This window comes from Argiope bruennichi, chromosome 2 (assembly GCF_947563725.1).
Source record: "Argiope bruennichi chromosome 2, qqArgBrue1.1, whole genome shotgun sequence".
NCBI lineage: Eukaryota > Metazoa > Arthropoda > Arachnida > Araneae > Araneidae > Argiope > Argiope bruennichi.
The window spans coordinates 145428616-145454514 of record NC_079152.1 but is presented as its reverse complement, the minus strand read 5'-3'; the positions used below and the strand labels follow the sequence as shown (position 1 = coordinate 145454514).

The 25899-nt window shown below is 32.1% G+C and overlaps 1 long non-coding RNA gene across 1 annotated transcript in view; it reads left to right on the top strand.

The window, feature by feature from the left end:
* LOC129961832 (uncharacterized) overlaps positions 1-25899 on the top strand; it is a 50855-nt gene that overhangs the window by 9432 nt on the left and 15524 nt on the right. The gene's annotated exons all lie outside the window — the stretch shown is intronic.

Here is a 25899-nt window from a genome sequence, read left to right as displayed (position 1 = left end):
CAACATACAGTTGCATCGCCAAACAGTCGACGCTCTCCCTCTCTCTGAGAGCTAAACACATTCCTCATATTCCCTATCCTTCTCTTCTCTCAAAACTACGACACGAGCCGAAATTAAAATAATCGCTCGATTTGCATTGCGGTTGTTGCCAACCACAAAACTCGCAAAAAGGTCGGGTTCGAATCATCGGTTTGTTTACTTTCATTGAGATCATGGAACGAGATTGGAAAAACAACACAAGGACCGTAAAATTCGGATCCGAAAATAACTTTCGCATGGTTTTTCTTTAAATGTCTAACACGTACTATCCGGCATAGTTTTCTTTTACAGTAATTAAATGAGAAAAGCAAGGCGTAGCATTAGCAATATTGCCAAGGCATTGGAAACGGGCATCTACTATGATCATCCTACATGTCGTGTGTAAAATACAAGTTATGACAGGAAAAAAGCAGTGTTAGGGTTATCTTTTCATATCTGTGTAATCATTTATCAGTGAAAAATAAAATCAGTTTGAGTCGATTTTCTTAAGAATTAGGCCTACGGTTTACGTTAACGTTGTTTATGTTTCCTGCATTTAAGTTAGGCATTGTTGAATTTATGTTAAAATGTGAACAATTTGTGTTTTTTAATTTACTTTTTCTCTAATAAATTCTTGAAACTTGCAGCCTGTATATAAACATATAACCTTCCAGTATGAAGAGTGCTATTTTAAGTCGATATGTTGCCGGAAACTGCTTCTATGATTCATCAAACCGTGGCCATGCTGAAATTCTGCGTGGCTTGAGATAAATGGAGGGCTTAGTACTCAATAAGAAGTGAGGAAATATGTAACGCAACAGTGAGTTTTGGTATAAAAACGAAATTTTTGGGGGGGATATTGGTGGGCAAAGAAATGAGTTCATAAAACTCCGGCTTATCCGGCCTACCCTTCAGCAACATTAGGCCGGATACTTGGGAGTGTACTGTACTTGTAAAATACTGGTATTGGATTATACCAATCAGTGGCGGATGAAGGTACATACGCATTGTTCAGTACATATTAGGAATTTTTTTTATATAATTTTTTATATGGTAAATCTAGCCCTACTTTTTAACACATTAAAATGTTAATGATGGAGAGAAAAGTTTTTTTTTTGTCTAGTTACGTTTAGTAAAATATTTGCAATTCTTATACAACTAAGCATTGCTAAGCTAAGCTAAAGGACACGACCACTTAGTATATTAAGATGGATGAAAAACTATACTTGTCTATGGGGTGAAGACATCTACTGTAACTTTTATGAGATATCTACTATAAAAACTTTTGGTATAAAATTTATTTATTATGATGAAGCAATAATTCGCCTGGCTGTGTAATCTTTTCGTCTTAAACAGCAAGAGAGTTAAAGTAAATTAAACGTTTCTTCTTCCTAACAATTTCCATTCGTACTTCATGAATGTTGAAAGTATTAGGCTGAGAGAAGGGGAAATATCGTGTGATTGTTGAGAATTTTTCAGTAAGATGTCTCTTTCCTAATTTGAACAACATCAAACAGGGTTTCTGAAAAATAGCAACCATAGAAAAAATTTTGATATAAAAATTGTTCAAGATGAAATCATAGATGATGGAATAAAATTTCCATTCCCTTTGAAATGGATGACTTATTGGCAGACATGTTTCAGATTTTTAACTTCTTTAAGCATTTCTCGAAGTTGCATCAAGGGAAGTATGCAATCTTCCCATATCAGCGGGAAGTTGTTTTTTTTCCGAAACTTTCTCGCATATTGTCTAAAATAGATGCTATCCACCTCCACCTTCCAGAAAATTGTGGATCTTTTGTCAAACTGTGAACGCCACGAGCACACAGAGACCCTCAAATGAGAATTAAGTGTTTCATAGAATAGTTAAAAAAAAAAAAAAAAAAAAAAAAAAAAAAAAAACTAGAGCATTTTGGGACACCTATTTTTTACAATTGATTGAAATTAAAATTTGATAAAAACTACAATTTTAGTAACAAGATTTTTCAAGATATGCATGTGAAAATGCAATAGAAAGATAATCAGTCCTTGACAGATTTAGCTTAAACTTTTAAAAAAAAAAAATGTGCTTTTAAATGCCAAAACTATATTATAAATTTCGTTCATTTAAGTTGCTGTGCTTTTGACTTACTAAGTTTACCATTATGCGAAAATACAGACCAACAGATGACCAATACTTTGAAAAATTTAGTCCAAAATTTGACACGTATCTGTTCTTTATATATAAACTCGTGTATTTTTATTCATCTGGCTGATTAAGTTTTAAAATGATGATGTTCGCTTGTACATGGATATTTGGACAGCCAGACTTCTTTTGAATGGATTTTGTTCAAAATTTGGGATAACTACAAATTTGGTGTTTCCATATGCCAAGTTTCATCCGTCTAGTTGAAAGGTTTTTTTTTTGGGTCATCGTATTCACAGGTAGGTAGTTATAATTTCAAAAATGTGTTTTTCGGACTCATGTAAGTCAGAAATATGGAGATTCGACAAAATCTCGAGTTCGAAGAGGTTTTTGACGATTACAATTGTTTCTTTTTCTAAATTCCTTATAGGAAACAGTATAAAGGAGTTGTGAATTGACTCAATAGATTCGAAACACAGTGTACCTTGGTACTTTTTGTATTCTTGGAAGCAAAATGAATTCTTAAAATTAGATATTTAAGGAGAATTTACCACGCCGGCAGCAGTTTCCCGCGCTTATATGCGATTGGAAGTTCACCAATGATACTTCCTTTGATTCTCGTATTGGCAGGGGCATAGTGGCAGGAAGAGACAAGGGTTACAGATGTTCCGAATGTCTATTGCCAGCTTGCCACGCTTACCCGTTAGTAAATGGACTCCCTTGCTCATAAGAAAATATGAATTCCCAGGGTATGTGTATATTAGAGAGAAAGAGAAAAGAAAGAACTGCGAATAGAGAATTGCTAGAACTTATATGCCTTTTCTAAACCAAATAAACAACAATAAAAAAAGAAGGTTTAAATTACAAACACACTGCTTCTTATGCACAAAGACTGGGTGCAATGATTTTTTAGAATTTTACGGTTGTTTGAACTCTGCTGCGAGGCGGAAGGACTGCTACCACCTCTCTTTCCAAGAAGGGCGCAGTAGTTCAGAATGAAGCAAACTTGCATTTTTTTCTGCAGTTGCATTTTACCATCATGAAACTGATGACTACAAATAAAATAGATACACAAGTTAACAAGCAAATTTAACAATATAAAAAAGTTCCAAAACTACTGTTTTAGTTTCAAGTCACTTTCTGTATTGAAACTTTTTCGATTTCTTTGTTCTATATTTAGAAACAATTCGAAACATTTGTCCTTCAAAGATAAAGATATAAAAGTTTTTGAACTTCATTATCCAATCATAAATCTTTAAAGGTACATGTATTTCGAACCGTTTTTCACAAACACTGTAATCCGAAAGTACCATTGATTACATCAATGGCGGATTGGACAATTTAAAAGCTTGCTCCATGGCAAGTGGTCTCCTTTACCCATAAAACAGTATGGGTTGTCCAGGATGTGGATGATTGTGTGAGAGAAATTTAAGAACTAGCTCTTACACAGAACTAGAATTTCTCATGTCTTTTCTCAATTAAATTACAAAATAACAATTCATTTTATGTTGCAAACACATAAACTCTTCTGTTCAAATCTTGGCTGCAAGGACTTTACATATTTTTTATGGCTGCTTTGGCCTGCGGCAAGACAGAAGGGTATTTTTCTTTTAGATAAGAAGCAACAGTTCTTGCGGGAGAAGATTAAACTTGGTCCTTTTTTTTTTGTTATAGCTTATTTCTTTTCTTGTCACAAAGCTGAGAACTGTTAAAAAAATTTAAACATATAGATTGCCAAACGAATTTAAAACTATGAATAAAACATTAACTAAAATATTTAAAATAAGTATCTAAAATATCTAAAATGAAACCGATACTTGATCTTATTTTGAATAAGTACGAGTACATATTTTATAGCACTCTGACTTGGGGCCGACGATCCGAACGAACGACTTCAAACGGCCCAATCGGTTGAAGGCCAGACTTGCTGCCTTGCGAAAAAGATATTTTCCGATTTGTGTATTTTTTCTAATTTTTCCAAAAAGATTGCAGGAACTCTCTTTGAAATTTGAACCTGTAAAAAATATACTTAAACCCATATTTTGCCATGAGAATTCCGTTACGAGAGCATTGAGAAGACCAATCAAAAGTTAACAAACAAAATAAATGATTTTGAATCATCTCGCTCTAAAAAAAGCAGATAATGATTTGATTCTTTCAACAATGATTTTATTTGCTGTGAGCAATATTTACATGCATTTTTGCAAAAATAATACATATTTCGGGAAGATATAAAGTCTTTTTAAAATTTTTTTTTCTTTTACAATCCTTGATTTTAAGGCAAGTTTTTTTTTAAAATTTCAATTAAATTACACGAACCTTATTGAATATGTAGCAAAATGTTATTAAAATATTATAAAAATTTTAATTGAATTCCATAAATATTCGTGGAAATATGAATATTTCTGGTAAATAATTCGCATGGGCGAAATACAGCATATTTTCTCTTTCATAATCTAGAAGTTAGATATGAAGGGCAGAAACTGATTAATACTAAGATCAGAAAGATTATTAAAGACGACGGCGTTAGTAAAGCATACATTTATTCTTCACAACAAGTAGACGTACAAGCATATAAGTAATTTTAGAATAACAATAAAACAAGGTGATGCCACTCAAGCTAAAGTAATTATACAAAATTGTTTGCTTGCTTGCTTGCCGCAACAAAGATATTAACCCTGGAATGCACATTGAATAAAATTTTATGTTTGAAAATTTATTGTGGAAGATGACTTATTTGTTAATACAAAATTAAAACACGGATGAACCTAAGTGAACGCTGTATTTTTTCATTTGTGAGGAAGGATCCAATGGCTCGTTCGTCAAGAGCTATACCCGCGCTTCAAAAGAATTTGCTGCTAATGAAGGCCGCAAGGAAGTTATGGTGTTTGCAATTACGTTAATTAACCAGGAAAGGAAAGAATAATGTTTCCAAGTTAGTTACATACTCTGCAGAAACGAGAATCTCCCTCATGTTTTGAAGAATGATTGCGCTAACCTTTAAATGCAATCACATTTCACCTGAAAAGGGTTTTAGAATTTCACAGAATTTTTGTTTATTTCGAACGACATTGCTTAAACAAGTGGACATTCTAATTAATGGTTGTCGTGACAACGTTTCGGTTCGATTTTGCTGTTTACATACGATAGGCTTAGAGATAAGTTGGTAGAAAACTTAAGGGCCATTTTATTTGAACATTGCATGCTTTATAAATATTTATAATTTCCTAGTATTGGTATTGGATCTAAAAGCTCTATCTTAAGGAAATGTTTCTTAATTTATATGATTTTAAGTCGGGGATTTCCATGGTACACATCTATGAAAGTAGCAATTTAGTCAGGCTATTATTTTTAAATTGAATCCTTATAATTTCGTTTTCCGGGTCGAATGATCTGCGATTAATTTCTTGGAGGTTTGATTATAGAGAATGGGCTTAAAATTAAAATTAAAATACAGTAGCTGCCGCTTAATGTGATTATTTCAGGACTTCAGAATTTTGATAAGATTAACAGATTGAAAACGATAACTGAATTGGATAAAATCAATGATATTTTTATCATATCTAGGGAAAAGAATAAAAATATTTACACCAGGGCTATTTATAATTTATTTAAAAAAATTATAATAAAAAAAATCATCAATTGTAGTTTGTCGACAATTATTTTTCTGCAATTCACATATATGTATAATGCTCTTACTTTTATTGTTTTTTAAAATTTGTTAAACGCTGCTCAAAATAACAAGATCTTGACACATTCCAACATTTTTTGGAGGGATTTTTTTTAAATACATTCGTACTCATGAGAACTATCGATATATATCATTTGGTTTTTCTTGCAAAAGGCTAACGATTTTTCAAAATTTTCAATAGTTGTGCCTTAGTTGTGTTTATAACTATTAAGAATTTCAATTTCGTTTTTAACGTACAAATCAGCTGTTTTCTTAAATGCATTTTGCTTTTATAATTTAGTCACTGGTAGCATTGGTTTATTCATTCGGATTTCAAACCAAAGCTAGCAGCGCAGCTGTCCTTTAAACCAATACAGACCGCTTTAGTCCTGATAAAAGATTATGAGCCCCATCTCAAAGAAAAATTACTTCCAGATGTTTCTTATAAATAGAACGAGAATTTTTTCTAATGTCAATCATTACGTTGATTGAAAATGAAAGATAGTCGAATTCTTTACTTCAAAATGGATAATATTAAAGGATTGATCACAAAAAATACACTAACGAATCTCATGCTAAATCATACTTGACGACAGTGATCACACTAAACAAATATTTTTGCCAGAGGCGTTTCATAATATAAAGCGAATGATAACATTAGCCACGGCCACAGTCAGCAGCATACATTCAGATAATTTGTTACTGGAAGCTTCAAAAAGTTTGGTAATCCATTATGATTTTCCTTTGAATATCAAGAAAAAAATGCTTTAATGGCACATAACCATGTCATCTTTTCTTGCTTGAAGGCAGATATTGGAAATCAGAGAAATGAATTGTTGAATTACTTTACCAAATTTGCTGTCGACTGTGGGAAACTAATACAATTTCCTACGCTTTACTCTATTTAAAGAAGTATGAAAATTTTATATGATTGAAAAATGAAAAACATGTTTTCTGGGTATATTCAAATATATAATCTTGAGATCATTACGCATTTTCTCTTTTCCATGTTAAAAACTAAATAGATCGAAATATGTTTGTGGTAGTTTTACCAATGCAGATTTCGTATTTGTTATAAGAGCAACTTTAATTTTGATCTCATTTCCTATAACAACAAAGAGATTTTGCTATGTAACGTTCTCCATAGGAATTTTTTAAAAAAATCCGGCTTCATAAAATCTTTTAAATTACGAAACAGAGCTATATGAATTCGCCCACCTCCAAATAGGTTTTGTTTTCGTATTTTTTCATAATTTATTTTTAGCAGTTTCTCTATTAGTAACCTTTTTCGAATTTCATCATCTTCTGTCTTAAATTTTGAGATTTTATTCAGAATCATATCAATTTTAAAATAAATGTTTATGTATTACAAATGAAGTAAACTCATTTGTGCAAATATAAAATGCATTTATTTGATGTTTGTTTACTGGTATAATTTGATCCTTTTTTATGATGTTACATTTTATAAATGTATTGTTCAAATGTGCTTGTCATGTGTCATTACTTATGTTAATTTTATTAAATGATATCCTTTTTCAGTTGGGCACTGAAATATTTTCTTTCATTTATTGTATTGATTTACACTCATGTCCAAAATTAAGGTCATAAAAATGTTTTTCAAAGTAATTCTAAATGGCTACCAGTAAAATTTAAACAAATTATATTTTATATATTGTGAAGGACCGGTAACACGATATTAACCTTTGTTGTGGGAAATAATGTTGTTTAGCATTAGTTTTTGAGGAACTACTGAAAGTAGACCGTTTAGGCATCTGGGATTTTTGCCTGCAATTTTGAGAATATTGCATTAAAACAAAAAATTTAAACTGTTTCCAGTGAAATGAGTTCTCATAATCGTTTAGACGATTCCTTGAGATGGAGAGCCATTGGCAGGCTTGAAGCTGGGCAGCCTCAAGCGGAGGTGGCATCATTCCAAACAAGTGGTACTGTAACTAGGAAGGCCGGCCAAGGCCGTCACTGAGCAACACCTGCACAGGATCTCTATTTGGCATTAAGCGCACGGCGGCATAGGCTGACAACGGCTCCTCAACTTGCTCGTGACCTTGCTGCTGCGTCTAGAATAAAATTTCCAGACAAACAGTATACAGACGTCTAGCAGAGAGGGCCCTTTATGCCCGGCGACCAGTTGAGGGCGTCCCTTTGACTACGTCCAACAGAAAAGCCCGGTTGTTGTGGTGCCGAACACATCAGTCTTGGGCACAGCAAGAATGGGGGCATGTTCTTTTCAGTGATGAGTCGAGATTTACCACACAGAGGGACACTCGTCGAATCTTCATCTGGAGAGAGCGAGGAGCTCACTATCATCCCTCCCACGTAAAGGAAATCGACAGATTTGGTGGCAGAGGAATCCTTGTCTGGGGTGGCATAATGTTGAGCAGTCGTACACCACTGCACGTCTTCGATGCGGGTATTGTCAATGCACAACTCTATAGCGATGAGATCCTTGAAGCCTATGTAAGGTTGTTCCGGGTTTTTGGCCAAGAATTCGTGTTTATGGACGATAACGCGCGTTCACACAGAGCCCAGATCATTGGCGATTTTCTTGAGGAAGAGGATATTCGACGTATGGACTGGCCCTCGAGATCTTCGGTTCTTAATCCTATTGAACATGTTTGGAATGGTCTCGGAAGAGCCATTGCATAGCGTAACCGCACTTCTAATACCCTCCAAGAGTTAAAAGGCGCGCTTTTGGAAGAGTGGGCTTTGCTGCCCCAAGCATTTATTGACACCCTCATAAACAGTATGAAAGCTCGTTGTGAAGCCAGTATAGCAGTGCACAGTGGTCACATTTCATATTATACAGGTTTTTCCCGAGATAAATGCGTTATCTCTGATTCATAATGTAACACTATTTGATATATCCTGTTTCTTAATTCCCAATTAAAATCTTTTCCATGTTGTTATGTGTCTATGTTCTTTCTTCCATTGTAGTGTACCTCTGTGCCAAATTTCATGGCAACACAGTGAATAGTTTTTCATTTTTCGCAGATTTTATGTTTGTGACCTTAATTTTGGACATGAGTGTATATTTGATTATCATCAATTTAATTTATATTTGTTTCAAAACTTGGTTATGATCTTTTTAAGCCAATGGTTTTCGCTTTTTTAAGTACTGTATTAAACTTTATTTTTTTATTCTTGTATATTAAAAATGCTTTGAACTTATTTATTTATGTATAAAATGTTAAGGAGAAAGAACTTTCCTCATATTTATATGATTTCAACTTTTATCTGAATATCGGCAATGGAGGATGGGATTCTGTACGATTCGCTGTGAATTTAATATATCTTTCTCAATCGTTTTCTCTTTAACTCTGAACACACCAGACGAGAGTGCCGGTTTGATGTAGTTGATAGTGAAATCTCGTCTCGTAATAATTATTTGTAAAAACTATTTCTGATTATATTATGAACCTATTGAACTATGAACCTATTGATTAACCTATTATTAACCTATTGAACTCAAACTGTATTCAAATGTACTCAAACTTCCTTGTAACTTTCATCAATAATCTGTGTCGACTCGTTTACTGCCTGGAATATTGGACGTTTAATTTCAAACAAATTTTCTATGTATAGTTCGGCATTAATTGTTCCCTTTGCATAGAAGTTTTGAGCTTCAAATGCATGTGAACATTTAGAACATCTTATTTTAGAAGTCTTGCACTTACTTTGTTCTTTATGGCAACATATCTTTCTAATAATGGATCTGCCATCTCAACACTTATTTGAACTATAATGTAAAAACGAAAAAGGTGAAAATTCAACTTTTTGAACAATGTACTGTATAAATTAAAAAAAAAAGAAAAAAAAAAAAAAAAAAAACAAAGAAACAATCATCACACGAAACGATATGTAGTATCAGACATGTTTCATAACTGAATACCTTAGAATGATTTTACAGATTTAATAAAAGACTTGTGGTGAAAGCTCATAAGCCAGTTAACAGCTACGCTACCTGAGCAGTTGCTTTTGCATCGTGGTCATGTTACTGGGCTGCAAACCACAAGGTCCCAGGTTCTATTCTCGCTCATACCAATTCGTTACAGACTCAATGCACAAAATGAAATGGTAAAAATTAATGCTTACAAAGTGATAATATATTTTTATACTTCAGATTATATGAAATAATAACAGTGTGTAAAATTGGTACTACAAAAAATGCCCATTCATGGAAATTATACATGGAATTATTTCAAAAGTGAAAAAAAAATGTAGACATTCTGAAGAGTTTTCTGAAAAACATATTTTTCACTGGAAATTATTCGGTATGATGGGAAAAAAAAACCAAAAAAAAAAAAAAAAAAAAAACCAGTTTTATTGCCTTGCTTTTTAACAGTGGAGAAGATTAATCGGGTAACAATTTTTAGAAACAATGAAATGTTTCGAATTTTATTACAACAAAAATCCTGCCTAGTACTATTGAAAAATATATTTAAAATATTTTTGAGAACCTGTTAAAATTAAGAAATAATTTCTTCACATGCAAATTAAAATAACTGAGAAGTTATTTTTTTTTTTTTTAGGATTTCAAAATGCCTTAAAAATTGATTTTGTATTGTTATATTTTCTTAAGTTATTTGCAGAAAAATGCCGCATTTTCTTTTAATTTTTCTTTAATGCAAATTTCAATTTAAATTCTAAAAAATCATTCCGAGATGCATAAAGTAAATTTGTGTCAGTTTCTGTATCGCTAGTTTTTCATATCTTTTATTCCATTATAATGCCGCGATTACAATCAATAAGTTGTCAAATGCGAAATAAAAATAATAAAAGACTAAAAAAAAAATATCATAAAAATATTCACTACTTATATTTCTTTGGCAGGAAACATATTTTCCCTGACTTTACCTTACAAAAAAACCTTTCTTTTCTCATTGTGTTTAGTAATCATATAACAAGGTTATCTGTAAGTGATAGATTGATCAAAGCAGCTGTTTATCTTCAGTTGTAATTGCAGCTGTCACAAAAAGCTGGTGAAAGCTGATTTCCACAGAAAACAATAACACATTTAATAAGCCCTTAAATACAAGTGATTATATTATTGCTGTTATCGAAGACATTCTTTGACCTGTTTTTATTTTTACAGATAAAAAAAAAATTCTTTTTTAAGTGATCAATGTAAGGGTGTAGAGGTCGTTGGTCGTATTTAAACCAGTCACTCTGCGACTGAAATACCTTCCTATAAATTAAACAATAATCCCATTACGCGAGATGGCTTTTTTTTCTCTTTCCACCCTTTTCCGAACGATTTATGAGGTAACCAGCTTATTTTCAGATTAATATCCCTCTCTTTTCCCCCGTAATATGTTCTTTATTTTTGCCCCGGTCCAGATATAAATTCGTTTTATGAGAAAAATTAATCTTGCCGAATTAAGCTTTCTTCATGGGGACAATTGATTAGTAGGCTGCTGTGTAAAGAACGGAGATTAGCAATAACTCACGCTTTCTTCTATTATGGGGGAAGTGTAATTTCCGAAAAAAGCGATGGGGTTCAATGAATACACGGGAGAAATAATCTTTTCCAAGAGTGTGTGGGATTGAGATATAAAAGCAGAATCTCTAATCGGATTCTTCCAAAAGGTTATTTTCGGAAGAAAAAGGATATTTTTTAATAACCCGTTTTTTGGAGTGGAATCAATAAATTTTGAATCAAGTCAATGTGCTATAGAAAGTTTTGTCTATTGCAACACAACTTCGCAGAACATTTGTAAGCAGTTTTTGAATTTATTTTGAATTGAACGCGATATCACAATCACATACAAAATGATTCATGTAAATCAGTCATATTTATATGAATCATCACATTCACATGATAATTTATGCGAAATCACATCTGCCTGTGTTATCACTTATTGTATATTATGACACACTTAAATTCATTCTAATATTAGTCGAGTTACTTTTACCATGAGACATTGATCACATTCTCAGTTTTATTATTTAGAACTTTATTTTCCGCTTAATTGTAAAAATTAATCGTTGTTACTCAGACTAGTTTTTAATAATAAAGTGTAAAATAAATTAAATAAAAACTAAAGCTAAAAATAAAAGCTAGAATTTAAAACCAAATATATATTTGGCGAATCTTTGATGCCTGACATTGCTAAGTTAGCAAAGTGGAGTTTCTGGGGGAGTTTAGAGACAAAAATCGCGAATTTCAAGACTAACAATTCATTTCTAATTTCAATACTAAGTCTTGACTATATGATTTAATTGTTATAATGAAGCCCCTTAACATTCGTATTAAATGTGCGACACCAATTTAATTTTAGAATACTAATATTTTTTTTTTTTTTTTTTTTGTCCGTATTAGTAATTTATGTCTTCTGGGCAGGGTAAATAGGTTTTGGCAAATTTCTATTGATAATAAAGGAGAAAGGGCATTTTGGCTTTCTACAGGACAATCCGTTTGACTAACAACTGCTAAATTAGGCGCAGATATACTTTGGAAGGTGGAAATATGCACTTCGAAAAGATTTCTAAAAATTTTTAATTATAATTAGTTAAAAATTAATCGAGAATGTAGCGTTTTTTCGCTATAGCTCCCCAAAATATTATTGCTCAAAAATAATTTTTACATCATTTTAAAATTATTTTTAATGTTGTTGCCAATTCAGACATGGTGTAAAATATTTCTGAATTTTTGAAATTAAAAAATATTTTTGGCATCATTTTTAAAAGTAGATTTCATTGTTGCAATTCATACCATTTTCATTGTTTCATCAAATATTTATTATGTGATTTTCTTCAATTATTGATAACTAGGAAAGAAAGATTCTTCTTATTAACTAGAAGAAGACCATGAGAAATCAGAAAAGGAAATTTCATGACAGAATGTAATTAAAAATAATTTAACTATACAATTAAATATTTAATGGCAATAAATTATGGTGTATGGTATGTGTATGGTACTTGTACACAATCAATAGACATATATATGTGTGTGTGTGCGCGCGCGTGCGTGCGTGCGTGCGCGCGCGTGTGTGTTCATGAACACATTTTTGCGAGAATTTTATTGTTTTTTAATCCATTACCAGGAACTAACAAATAAAGTTTCATAAATTAAAAAAAGTTTTCAAAATTGTTCAAAACTATAATTATGTTTATGAATTGTAAAATTTGTGATTATATTCTAAAGATGTATTATGGCATTATAATTTTAAATCTCAGAAAAAGATAGAAATTTTTTTTTTTGCAGATCATACAAACAGACAAACAAATAGAAAAACAACCGATTTTAGCATCAAAATTAATTTAAATACATAAACTATTTCGAGAACAAAGTTGTATTTTTGAATTGTGATCAGATGAGTGAAATGAAGGTGAAAATAATGGGTGAAAAAAAGGCAATGAAATTCATCTGTTATATAATATATACAATATACACCATTCTTCACCATACATCTGAAGTCGCATTCTTTTCAATAAAGTTAAATCAAGTGACATCACATATAGCTTCATCGAACACGTCATAAAGCTGCACATTACATTTCACTGCGTTGTGACATATTCTTTTGAAAGATGAGAAGTGCATTCTATCATCAGATCGGTTTGTTTGAGGTGACAACAATAATTAATCATAATAAAATTCATTTTAATCGTACATAAGACGTGATAGATTCTTTATCGAATATCAGTTCATTCCTTCTAAGCTCTTGAGAAAATTTCTGTAATATTTTCTTAAATTGTTCGTGATGCCCTGGGATTTTTGATGTTGTTTAAAACTTAGAATTTGTGTGAAAGAACTTTATTTGTTTCACTTTACATTGAAAGAAAGAACCTTATTTTGGAAAATGTAGAAACTTGTATATCAAATTATTCGATTATTCAAATAGTAGGTATGATAGATCACCTTTCATTTACTCGAAAACTTGTAATTTGATTTGTTTAGTTTAATGAGAAGTCAAAGGAAAAAATTCTTTACACGCTACTGCCTTAAATCATATTATAATATTGCCTTTCCATTATCAATCACTGTTGTTATCTGGCAACACATTTAGTAAAATCCCTTAAACCAATTTAATAAAATCCATTATTTAGTAAAATCCATTAGTAATCCATTAACTCATGACGGAAGAGATATTTAATAGTTTCTGTTGATTAAAGCAAACTCGGTGCATTTAGGTATCACTTGATGTAGAAATCTGAATTCTACATCAACATAGGAGTCATGTCATCTTGAATGACCTTAAAAACTTCACGGAAAATAATTCATTTTTATATTTTGCTTGGAATAACTCTACCAGATAAATCTTTTACTAAAGCACATTTAAAGGGAATGTCCACCCTGCCGAAACATTCAGACAAAACTGATTACTTAAAAAAAGCTGCACTATGGAACCAATTGAATAAATTGATGCCATCTCCTTGTTTGAATATCACAGCAATTAAGCTTCAGCTTTGATCTTAACTGTCCTTAAAATGGAATTGTAAAGATCGTTCAAGGACGACAGATTTAATAACCACCACACAAGCAATCCAAGACCACGCTATTTTTTCTAACGCAGCTGAACAATACCTAAAAGACTAAACTGAAATAAATAAATAAATAAAAGCGTGCAATGAAGTTACAATTTGGCCAGTACCAACTCCACGATCTTTTTGAATCTAGTTTTGGGTTCTCTATTCGAAGTTTAATAATCGCAGCGAGATGAAATTATCCTATTCTCTAATCAGAATTGTTAGGGCAATAAACAAGCTGAATAACAGTTCCTTGGTCTGTGATGTCTTTTTTGAAAGATCCAGATATAACTGTGCCTGAGCCATTTTCTCATAAATAAATAAAATGAAACAGCATTTGCTTAAATATATTGTGTTTACACTTTCTGATCCAGTTTTCTATTATTGTTATTACTACTGCTGCTGCTAAAGACCCTATCGGGCCTGTCAAGATTTGAATAATGCTAACTAATTATACAACTAGGATAGAACCTATAATTTTCTTTTTTCTTCTTTCGCCGCTGATTTTCTGTAATCTCAGCAAGCGTCATCATTGACATATGATCGAAACAGTGATTGATTGGTATCTTCTACGGCTGACCAAAAGGATTAGGGGGATCCGCTTTGGCAGACATGCCTTTCGTTTTCTGCTGCTAAAGACCATATCGGGCCTATTAAGATTTGAAAATACTAGCTAAGAATACGACCAGGGTAGAATTTATGACTTTCTTTTCTCATATTCAGATTCTTCAACTATACTTTATTTTTACCCAATAAATCACTATTGGTTTTAGCTATCTGTTAATTCAAACGTCAAACAAACAAAAATAAAAGTGAAGCATTTTTGTTTTTAGACAATGCTAAAATTATTTTATCAAACTTTTTCTTAATTAATAAAAAAAAATTGATCTAAAGAAAAATTATTTCCATTGAAATTTTATTCGTCATACTGATCATTTCATTTCAAATAATCTACTATAAGATCGATGCAATTCCTTAAGATGAGCCGGCTACCATTGTTAGCGTCTTTGGAAATTCATATAAAGTATGGAGAGTTCGATTTCAATATTCATTTTCCATTTCAGGCTCTGTCCTTGGCATGCCTTTCATTAATCTGGCCATAGAGTGTCTCCACGGGTCACTAACTATAAACCCAGTCTGATTTATTCACAGAACCGATTCCAATTATTAATTCAGTTTTCGCCAAAGCTAAGTGATTTAGGAGCCAAGGATGCGACTTGTGATTCTTCGCATAGCTATGCGAATGGAATTGATTATGTGTGTATAAATGACCCGGTGCAAAGGGCCTGGCGAAATTTCTCTTAATCCCCGCTCGGGGAGCGAACGCAATTAGGTAAATGCGAATTTAAATTCGTTTTGATGAAACCTCTTGCAGAGTTCATTTACATGTAATTAAAGTGCAATAACAATTAAAGTTATCTTAGTCCGGAGAGAAGTTAACAGGATTTCGAAATCCGCGCTCTCTGCCTCGGTTTAATAAGAGCAGCGTTTGCCCGCTAAGAATTTGAAACACGTTTCGCCAAGAGCATACCAGCAATAAATTATACTGAAAACAACAGCATTAAAGTGGAAAAGGTTTGGAGGAACTTTTGTTGCTCTTGGTCATGTCGTCACCCCGTTTCCTGTATCTTTAGCGAAAACGAGATGCGGAATTTGTCGTTAAATGAAGTTCATTTGTTATTAATTGAAGTGAAAAAAATACGTTTTACTGAATTCTAATCTGAAGTTCATGAATGAATTTAAGTAAGCAACAGAAAATTTGAGATTTAAAAAAAGATAGTCAAATTTAGAAGCCAGTTATATAAAAAAAGAATTAAGTGAGTGCTTATTCCAATTAAACAAATGTTAGATTTATTGATTATTTGTTGAGAGCGTCTTTGGAAACCCCCTGGTTCGTTGGAAATGTATTTTATGTTATTTCCAATTCAATGTCTTAAGCATAACTTAATGGTCATGATTCCACTAAGAAATTATTTTTAAGTATGAAACTGTAACAGATAACGAAACTGTGTTATTTTAATATCTTTATATGTTTTCTGTTCATTTTATATATGAACCATCCTAATTGAGTTCCAAAGCATACTAATACTATTAAAAACGCAATTTTCAAAACAATTTGTCTCCTAACTGTCTGGTATAGTAACTTTACTTTTTTATTTCTTAAAACAGTTTGAACTACAGTTCAGCAATAAAGTCTATTGTCAAAAATTATGGCAAAAATATTTTTTAAATACCAAATTTGAAATAAAAAGTTTGCACAGTAAATAAATTGATAGTATTAAAAAGACAATTAAAAAATTTAATTGGAGTAAGTTTTGTTTAATAATATTATCAGGAATTATGGGGAAAAACTATTTCTAGGTAAAACGCACGCGCACACACACACACACACACACACACACACACACACACACACACACACACACACACACACACACACACACACACACACACACACACACACACACACACACACACACACACACACATTCACACATTCACTTTTATCTCTTTTATTATTAGTATTATGCCTATTAACATTTGCTTGTTTATCTTAAAAAGGAATTTGGATTTGTGATTTAATATATTAGGGTTACATATTTAAATATTGTTGAGAAGTTAGACCTGTTAGTCTAGGTGCTTTTAATATACCCCAAACTGGCATTAAAATTTTATCGTATACGGAGTATTACTTTGAAAATTAGGCGGCTTTATAACTTTAGTATTTATTATCTCATCTTCATTAAATTGGTGCATTTAGAAATGACTCGAATGCATAGGTTTTATTCTAATTGACAAGCTGTTTATCCGAGTTTATTAACTACTAACTCGAAACTTTTTGCATTATGCCTATTCCTTTTTTTCTTCGTTGAGCAGAATTCCCATCATCAAATTAGATTCTCAAGAAATTTTAAGGACTTGATGAAAATTTTGAATTATAGGATTTTGAAAAAGGGCGTTTCCAATGTTAAATTAGTCTTGTATACTTTTGACGATATCTTAGAAACTGTTATGTATATACCTCAAAATGATTTTTTCACTCTCTGAAAGGATATTATTTGATGAGATAAAAAGCTGAAATAAATTTATAAATAATAAATAATTATCATTTTCCCTTTGAAACATGATAGATATTAAAATGTTAAAATCTAGAAAATGTGCACATGTCTGAAATTGTTTTCGAAATTTTTTTTTTTTAAAAAAGCCGAAAATTTCCCACTATCGACTGATTATGCTCACTATTTGAGGAACTCCATTTTGTCTTTATTTGTATTTATTGCACGAGAATAAATATTATTTTTATGTTCAGATTAGAGAGTTTAAACGTAAAATAAATTTTCGTTCTTTTGATAAAAGATTCAATATATTTTTTTTTATTTAGAAAGTATGAAATTTGATCAAACAAAATTGATAATTAGTAGAAAGAAGAATTATTAATAGTCAGTTTTGTAAATGATGCCCAATTATTCACTCATTTTTAAATAAAATTTTAATATGACGTCCACTATTTGAGATAGTGGGCTTCATGTTAAAATTAATGATATAGTTTAAATTTTGATAGTAATCATATAATTTAAATATTTAAGATTCTGTTCGAAAGTTCAAATAAAGATGATGAACACAGCTCTATTTCTAAATGAAAGTTCACAATTATTCTTTTACATTAATATATAAACTAAGATAGCTGTAATTCAAAGAAATTATTACTAAGCACGTAAGTTTCAAGTGGTTAACAAATTATCACACATATTAAGGTTGAAAAATATGTTTTCGCTCCTTTTATCGCTGCATTGAAAATAACTGGTTCTAATTGAACCTCATTCTTACGATTATCAACAGCTACGACCGATTGCTTATGTAATGCTCACTTTTGCTTGTATAATACTCAATAGTTTATTTCATTTTCTCCTCTTTTAATGTGAATTTGATTCACAAATATTCCTTTGATGTTCCTCTAGTCATAAAATATGAACCATATTCTCTTTTATGGGACATAGGAAGAACAGATATGCCTTATTCTATTCTCATTTTTTTTCACGTTTCATACTACTTAACAAAACTTCGTTTATATATTTATGTGGCAAAGGATATCTTAATGAAAACTCTAAATGTGATTGAGTTGGTTAAGTGCTAGTAAAAAGGAAAAAAAAATCAGAGATTTAGATATTTTAACATAAGAACATTTCTTATGAGAATGAGACGAAAAACTTTCATATAATAATAAACTTAGGAATGTTTTTCAAATATTTTTAATTATTTTTTTAGAAAACTATACCAACACTATTAGTAAAATTTTCATTTGATTTATTTTATTCTTATATATATTTAATACATCATTTTATTCCATTAACAAGAAAACGAAAAAAATCTTTCTTTAAGATTACTTAATGATTTTAACACGATTCTAATATTCAATTTTATCATTGTTATGCTTCTAAAGATATAAAGACTTTTTAAAAACACATAAAAAGATTCATAAATATCGATTTTTTTTATAACTTTAACGTTATTAGAATTATCCAGTTATTGCAAAAATGAGATAGTTATTTTATAACTAATATAAAGATTTATTTAATTCTGTTTAAAATTATTATTATAATTTTTAGGATGCAATACTTTGTTATTATATGACAAAATATTTTTAGTATTCGAAAATTTGCATGGAATCTTGGATATTTTTCAGTGTCTGATAACAATAAGTATTAATATAGTTTAGCCTTAAATATAAAACAAGTTCCGTGAATTCGATATAGAGACTTTATGATCAGGTGAAGTTAAAAAGCTGTGCATTGTGTGAATTTGTGTGTAAATTTTATAAAAGTTAATATGCATTTAACGTTTGCAAAGTAATATAAGGGGAAAGAAATGAAATTAATATTGTTACTAGCCTGTAAAGTTACTTCCCAGAACTGTCAGTTCTATCACCGGAAAGATTGATTTACAATCATTTGTATTGGAAGCTGCTCGGGTGCCGAGCCAATAACCTTGGTGACAACCCTGGCGACTATTTGGCTACTTGGAGACTTTTGCAACAAAATGGATAATGCTGGAAACTTCGAGAATTTTAACGATCCGTCTATTAGAAACCGAGATATGAATGATTGGTCTAGAAGGTTCTCGCCCCCCCCGGGGAACAATAAAAGAACGGTAATCTCAAGGTGCAAGGTGTTGGAGTCGGAGTCATAGACAAGTAACGAGTCTTCGAGAGGATAGAGAAGCAACGGCGGAGTGCCAGCATTGTGTGGAGAGCAAGCAAGTGCTGAACCAAACCTGTATGTCGAATCCTATTGTCCATTGTGGAAGCAGCATCATGTTGTGTGTGGAGTAGCCAGTCTTGTAGCAGTGAGTCGGCAGTTTGATACAGCTAAAGTGAAGAGACAGAGGAGTGTTTCAGCCGTCTGGAGAGACTGAAGAGCGATGCTCCGAGGATCTCCTTGCCTGCTGAATTCTGTCTGGCCGCTTTGTGCTGTGGTCGTTTACTACTTGTGGGCTACTATTTGCTGTAGAGTGCTGCTGTGTGCTGTCCTGTGTATACGTCTCGGCTGCATATAGTTGTCGTTTCTGTATTCGTCGTCTGTGTCTTTGCGTTTAATAAACGACGTTGTTGTTTTCTACTGAGGCCTGCTGATTGCGTTTTCACACCACACACCCACTATAAGCGAACCCGGTGACTTTACCGACTTAGTAGTGGAAGTAAATCCCTAACAATATTTATCTGTTTTTATTCCAAATATTTTTAGAAATGAATGAATTTCTTGAAGGTGAAATTAAGAGACTATTATTAGTTTTTTCATTATTTTGTTTTATAAAATGGATATTTTAGTTTAAATACTTTCATATTTTGCTAAGTATAAAAATAGGTTCAAAAAAGAAATTAATTATAAGCAGCATTCTTAGTTTTTTAAAATTTTATGCCAGAAAAATCAACTTTTTTAAAGAAGCATTTAAAATTCCTAGTTAATAACAGAAGGAAAGATTCGGTTATTAATGAAAAATTTTGTTCTAGTCGTGCCAGTTTTGAAGAATCGAATTTTAAAAATCCGCGAGAATAATTTCCCAGATGATTTTTGTAAACTGTCTAATAAAGTTGTTAACCCTTTCTTCCCCCTCATAAAATCTGAATCTTGGACAAGGCCAATAACGCCATGAGTACTCAGATTTTTATTTTCTTTCACGAATATGAGAATTGAGCTATTCGTAGTATAGTAAAGAAAATCGAATATGTATTTTCCCGCTCGATTGAAACCAAATTTTGACAGAATTAGAATTGTAGTTACAAGATCTCATAATAAATTTTATTTATATAAGTCATTGCGCTTTTGAGTTATAGAATTATTATGCATGCGGAAGAACAAACCAGCAAAAGGATCGCATAACAAAATTCATCAATTTAAGGCGTTGCATTTTTGTGTTTACATGTATGCGAAATAGTGGACCGATAAATGGCCCATCCTTTGAAAGATTTGCTTCAAGATCTGATAATGATATGCACTTCAAATGTTAAAGCTTCATACTAAATTGCATTTATTTTAATCATTGTGGTTTCGAGTTATTGTCTTTATATGGATTTTGAAGTCCAGACAGACAGACGTCTAACACATTGGTGGATTTGTTTCCATATTTGATATGGATCAACACTTTAGATGCCAAACGTCTTTATCATATTTTTGTGTCTCTCCAGCTTGTAATTATTTGGTGATAGCGAGGACCGAACTCACACATGGTGTTTATGCCATTGTAGACGACATTTTGATTGCTTCAAAAGATCATAATGAATATTTGGAATATATCAAGATTTTGTTTTAAAAATTACAAGAATATGGTCTTTGTATTAATGTCGAAAAATGTAACTATTAGGCGATAGCGAGGACCGAATTTGCAATGTTTGGGTTCGTAACCGAGTAACAAGACAAAAGTAATTACTCGTGTCCGGTAGCTATTATCTGGCTTATAAAGCTTCACCATAAGCTCTTTAGGTTTTCTAGTAATTGTGTCCATTTGTACCCGGGAAGCCAGAGAGACATTCAGAGTTCCTCAGCATGGATTTCGTTCAAAACTTGATGCAAATCTATGAATTCGGCTTAAAAAAAACCACATGATAAATTTCATTAATCTCGCTCAAAGCGCTTATGAGTGATTTTATTCACAGATATAATTCCGAAAATGAACCGAAATGACAATTTTCCTGTCCGGATAATCGTCAAATTCTTCGATTTGAACTTTTTGAGGATTATAATGCTTTCTCTTTGTATACTTCGAATACGAGAGTAAATATTTACTTAAAAAAATTAACAATATAACAAAACCGAAAGAACAATGATTGAAGATTGTAATATTATAAGGCTAATTAGAATCGGAAGCAAAATACATGTAAGAGAAATCATTTCTTAGCTCTTAATCGCATCCACCCACCTACATTCAATTTAAGTTTAACTCTTCCATTTCACTACAAGAATCTCCACTTCGTATGAAAACTTTGCCAACTTGAGTCGAAGAAGAAAAAAGGAAATAAAAGCCCCAAAAAATAAAAGGTTGTTTTCTTTCTCCTTGCACTCCACCTTATAAAACTGATGAAGCCTTTCACCTCCTCTCGTAAATAGAAGGCGAAAAAATAAAAAAGAAAATACGTCTCAGCATGCTTTGTGACTCTAAGATCTGAGTTTGACATGAAACACCCGATAATGGGTGTTACTATATTGAGCCTTCGCTTTTCTTTCTTTTTTCCTTTTTTGTCGCTGCTTTTTCTTCGAGCCCTTCACGGAACGAGAAATAAAGAAAGTTCGAGAAGTTTCGCTACTTCCGCCGCTGCTTTTCTGCAATCTCGGCAAGCGGCCTCATTGACACGTGATCGAAACGGTGATTGATTGGCATTTTGTATGGCGGACCAAAAGGGTTAGGGGGATCCACTTTGGCTGACTCACCCTCCGCCTGGCGGCGAAAAAGTTCGGATACCTATTTCTTCTGCTCACTTTGTGGAAGTAATTCCATTTATCAATTTTTGAATCAGTGATTTTATTTTCAACATAATTTTTTTCTCTCTGAAGATCTCCAAATTCATTCTATTTAATGTATTTGTGTCTAAATTTTTGAAATCAATGCACATGAATTACAATTAATCAATATAATAATACGCATCTTCAAATATCTAATGAGTACGTATTGTCTTACGATATGCTATAATGTCATATCGTTTTTTAAAATCTTTTTGTTATATACAAAATGGATTCTAAAATTAAATTGGTGCTGTTTATTTGTCGTTTATCGTATAAATCTGAATTGACTTCTAAGGCAGATTTCAATATTTCAAGTAATTCGATTCTTTTATTCCACTTGACTTGTTTCATGGTTTTAAAAATAGAATTTTTTAATTTATTTTTTATTTACTGTCTGATACGCGTGAGCTCTGAAATTCCACATCTCTCTGATTGCATAACATTTTAATATTTTTAACATTGTCCTCTAATTGCTTTATTTTTTATATGAGAAGCATAATCTGATAATGAATTTGAGGATATTTATTTCCAGATTCCGTAATAGTTAATAATGTATTATGAAATATATTAAAAACTAAAACCTATTTACTATAGCAAAAGAGAATGCGAATTTGAGTGTGTGTTGGCATTCTAAGATGAGACCGTTTGATTTACAGCAACGAAACTGACATACTCTTTGGAGTATGAAAATGTGAGCTTTGGAGCGATTTTTTGCTTGAAACTTTAATCAATTAAAAATTACTGATGTTTGGTGTTTTCCCGAAAAAATTATTGCATAGAAATAAACTTCACACTTTTTTTAAATTTAAAAATTGTCTTTTTAATAATATTAATTAAAAAGTCAGGCAACGTTTCCCTGAATTTTGCCAATTTAAAAAATTTTTTTGACCAATTTCTGAGAATAGATTGCTTTTTTCTCGTGAAATTCAAACCGTTTTCATAGTTTCATAAAATATTTAGTTCCCTGAGTTTCTTCAATCGTTGAAAGTTAAAGAAGGAATCTGTTTAAATTTATATAGTTTACAAGGCAAAAGCAACACGCCCTCTAACTAACGCCCTCTAAATCTTTTGGAGTCAGACTCCCTTCCTCCGGTGAGGAAGCTTAAAAGGGGTTCAGTAGGACACTCAGGCGCCGTCCTCATCATTTCACTACGACTTAAGATTGCAATTGGAATTTAGAATATGGATTCAACGCCAAGTCTATAGATTTTCACCAAATTTTAAACGAAATCCATGCACAGTGCAAGTGAACATCCACTCAAATTCTATAAAGCTGGATAGATAAAGCTTGCTATGCAATTTCGGCATCAGAGTTTACATACGTACCAAATTTTAAATCAAATACATCCATGGACTGATCGTCTATAGGACTGCATATTCGTATGCATGCAAGCGTGATAAAAAAACAATAACTTTGATGCATGGAATTTGGCTGTGGTATTGTTACAAAAATTTAGTTCTAAGTCAAATTTTGGTTCTAATACATTATAAAAAGAGGCGTGAATATATATTCATGTTTCTTCAATATACTACGAATCATAAAGTGGTTGTGCTGAAAATAAAAATCTGACATTCGTAGCATTCACGGACTTGTTCAAGTTCCATAATTATTATGAGGGAGGAAGGGGGAATAAGAAAATTTTATTTAGAAGGATGCGTAAATGAGCATAGTTTCAGAGAGTCCCTCCCGTTAATTTTCTCTCTGTAATGCATGGATTGCGTTTAACGTTTGTCTTGTGCTCTCATAAAGAACAGTAACGAATATATATGGCTATATGGATTTATTTTCCACTCATTATTGGGAGCAGAGCTTGTTTAACTGCAGAGTCGTTCATTCGTTTTTGTGATCCAGCGTTCAATTCAAGCAAGCTTGAGACCAGACTCCCATCAAGACTCGCCTTGTATACTTGTCTAGTGCAAAAGATCTATCCCCATCTTGAAGTAGCATTGGACATAAACTGTATGACTATCATCATCGCTACATGCAATTAGGGGAAATTATGGTAGAGGCCAGGGGGCGTCAACAGTCATTGTCGAAACGCTTCCATAGATGGTATACCCTGTCTTTGGCAGAGAGGTGTCAATCACAAGTTGACTACTCCGACCCGTCCTGAGACACACAGAAAAATCTGATTGATCGGGCAGCTGCGACAGCATTGTCAGGAACTAAGGTTGAGTCCTAAGGGCCAATACCGGTCAAGATACAACTCCTCCAGTGGGAGGTAAGTCCCGTCATCGGTAGGGGGTAGCCGTCCTCAAATCGTTTCTGTACCCACCTGGGTGACGAGAACCAATCACCATACTGGGATTTCTCATTTTCATATCTAAGGTGAACCGATCGGACATTGGAAGGTAAACCCCAAATCTTTGTTTTACCTACCAAGGAAGACAAAACTCGTCATCATATTGAAAGTTTCTCATGCCAACATTTGGGGTGCTGTCATTGGGGGTAAATAGTGCATGGTAAATGCTACGAGTGTAAAACTTCTTCCTATTACCGTGTAGCAGAAGATGAGGTCGTCAGTTCGTCGACCGACTACGATTCGGAATTTCAATTTCCATTCAAAAAAGTCTCCCACTTTTTCAAAGGGGTTCTAATATACAAACTAAATACACTAGCTGTTGAGCCATATATCACTCCAGGCAACTCTAATATAACTTTTATTTGTGCTGTGGGCTATCGATAAATATCACTTTTTAAATGGCTTGCTGAGCAACAGAAATGTAATACAGGAAGCTGCAACTTATTGCTTCCTATTCCTATTTTTGAATAGAATGTCAGAAAATAATCTATATTAAATACTTAATTAATTTTTAACTGTATTCTTTTGTAAATAAAATCCGGAAACTTGCAAAAATTCTTTTAAAAACTAATTAAATTATAAAAAAATAATAATAATAAATCCCCAAATACACTACGACTTCAATTATTTATACATATTTGAAAAACAAACAAACTTTTTCTTTAAAATAATTTTTATCTTTTCATGTATTATATTATTAGAGATATACTGGTATATGCGGATTGAGCCACAGTTTAGCATGTTCAGTTTTAGGGAAGGAAAGAAAGACGAAAACAAGCCAAAATTATATAGAAGGGCATGGTTGGAAACGACAACAAATTGCAAAAGAAGTCGTGTAGATAGATTTTAACATGCATGAACATGTAAAAATTGGCTAACTCTGTGACTGCGAATATGTTTCCTCGTCGTCAGAATCTCCCTTTTCATTATACATGCATTACAAATACTGAATATTATCGGAAAGCCAATCTCAATCAATATGTCACCATTATGGAATTGCATTACCACGAATAATGAAAACTTTGAATAGCTATAGAATTGGACATGTGCACGCTCCGTTTAAGAGTAACGTATCATCAAATAAGGAATTTTTAACTCTTCTTGTCTTGTTACTTCTGCACTTTCATGTATTTTCTCATTCGAATGACATTTTCAGTCATATATTCCGAAGTGATTTTTACTTGTTTCCTATTCCCTAAGTGTTACTTTTGAATCACAATGTATTAAACTCATTCTAGATGTCATTGGAGATTTTAAAATTTTAATTTATTGAACAACAGCCTCAAAATCAGTCATGAGGAATCT